Source organism: Lissotriton vulgaris, chromosome 8, assembly GCF_964263255.1.
Source record: "Lissotriton vulgaris chromosome 8, aLisVul1.2, whole genome shotgun sequence".
Taxonomy (NCBI): domain Eukaryota; kingdom Metazoa; phylum Chordata; class Amphibia; order Caudata; family Salamandridae; genus Lissotriton; species Lissotriton vulgaris.
Window position 1 is genome coordinate 161,614,822 of NC_141696.1, and position 2,347 is coordinate 161,617,168.

Consider the following 2,347-nt stretch of genomic DNA (forward strand, 5'->3'; position numbering starts at 1 on the left):
GCGCCATTCCTGTTTGTGTTTCAATCTTTCTTACACGATTTGCTTTCCAAAAGATCGCCGTTAAAAAGTCAGAGCTAAAGACAAATATCACATAAAGATAAACACACACAAAATAGGACAGAGGCTCATAAAATAACATAATGTGTTTTTTTCTGAAATAGCTCCCACTAGCTACTTCAGAGCACTTGTTGCAATTTGGGGAGCACACAATTTTAGAGAGTCTTCAAAATGGCGGTCAGACGCACCAGATCTAGGCAACAGTGCACCAGGGTCCAGGAAAATGGCTGCCCCAGTTTCCTGATTTGCCGCAGGTTTGGCTAGCTATGATGGGGTCTTGGGTGTGGCACTGAGGTATGTACGCTTCTTGGCCTTTTGGCTAAGATCAAGTGTAGTATCTGTTCTTATCAGTTTGAAAGCGCAATTTTTGTGCTAGTAAAATTTGAATTTGACAATGCTGTGACTTCCACGTTTAAAGTGAATACATTTGCTTTATGCCTGATGAGCTCTTAATTAAGCCGGAGGAAGGGCACCAGAGTGCTGGTGTCTGTTTGTTCCCTAGGAACACAAAACAGAACCCCCAAGGACCTGTGATCAGCATTAGAGCACCGGTAACGTTGCGCTCCCCAACTCTCCCCTTCCTGGCCTTTGGGTGGACTAATGCTGAAGGCCTAAAAACCTCCTAACACCCTTCACAGGCCTGTACAGCATCCAGACCTTTCTCTGGCAAGGGGATACAGGTTTAGGTGGCAACAGTTATAACCTAGCCTTAGCTCTTGGGAGTGACTGGACAGTGTTTCTTGCACTGCAGACCATTGTGGTCTGCTGGGAGACACTCCAGGTGTCCAGGCGGAGGATCCAAGGTGAAGCGGTAAAACCAGCTGTAACCCCAGAAATTACCAGTAAGCCCAAAAATCGCCCAAAATGGAAGAAATGGACACTGGATCCTCAGTGGACATCCCAGAAGGCATCCCCTCACCGGATGCCCAGATACCCGCCACCTCGCCCCCTAGGGAGAGCAGCACCAGGGCAAGTAAGGACGCACCTACGGAAGCAAGCACCAGCGCTGGGAAGGCTGGTGACCCGGAAGCCTCAGGGCCAAAGGTAGGTACACCTGGACACCCAAACGCTGCTAAACCAGGGAGTGGAGGGAAGGGTGAGGCAAGGACCAGGCAAGGGACAGCCCCCGAGCCCTTCAATGGGTACAATGTCTCCCACCGGCATGCCCAGGTCATGCGGTGGGTGGTGAAAGACAAGGAAGGACCCAGACTGGACAGGGACTCGTTCTTGAACAAGGTCCTCAAACCAGAAGGGGTCCCAGTGACGGATGTGCTGAGTTGGCAGGCTTCTGCCTCAGGCATGATCTTTCTTCTTAGTTTAATCACCCAGGCCCGTTTCAGGAAGTACTGGGACCTACAGCACCTTCAACCTGACAACAGGATTGGCACCTGAGACCACGGAGAAGAGGGTAACTGTGAAGATAACCAACCCCCACATCCCAGACAGTGACATTGCGTCGCTTCTCCAGAGGTACAGCACCATGCGGAATGGACCCACAAAGGTCGGAGATGCCAACGGAGTTTGGAACACAACCTGGCATGCAACCATCGACCTCCACATGGAACCTAAAGGGAGAGACGGATTGAAACACCAAGCGGCGAGCTTCTACCTGGGAGGTGACAAAGGGAGGATCAGATCACGGGACAATCCCTCACCTGCAGGAAGTGCGAGGGCATGGGACATTTTCGCAAGGACTGCCCAAAGAAGTTCTGCAGAATCTACAAGCAGTCCGGACACTAAGCAGGCACATGCAAAGGGATCAAAAAGTGCAACCTCTGCGGAGGTGAGGGCCACACCTACTTCGATGCCCCAAGTCTGACCTGCCGAAGACTTACGCAGCTGCCGCTGCATGGACCCCAGTCTGGAGACAGACCAGACCAAAGGTATCCCAAGCAGCCAACGCACAACTGAACACCCTCTTGACGTAAGCCAAGAACGAAGGTTCAAAGACACCAGCAGCACCCAGGATGGGAGCCAAGAAAAACCAAGTTCCAGAGAATCCAACACATACAGGAACAGGCACAAAGAACCAGGAGGACCCCAAGGCAGGCCCAGCTCCAGTGGAGGAATCAACACCACCGACTGACAGGACACCAGCCGAGAAAGACCAGCAATCCAACGCCCCACCCCCCTCCGAAGACAGTGCACCAACACCAGTCTCCCCAAAGGAGGACCCAAAGGAAACAGCCCGCAGACGGAAACAGAGGACAAAGAAGTAGAGACTGAGATGGAGGTAGAGCACTCTGCTACGGCAAAGGGCATGAAGAAGGAGAAGAAAAAGAAGAAGGGG

The 2,347-nt window shown here is 52.0% G+C and overlaps 1 pseudogene; it reads left to right on the forward strand.

Annotated features, from left to right (window-relative positions):
* Positions 1–356: 356 nt before the first annotated feature.
* Positions 357–466, forward strand: LOC147696801 (U2 spliceosomal RNA; annotated as a pseudogene).
* The last annotated feature ends 1,881 nt before the right edge of the window (positions 467–2,347 follow it).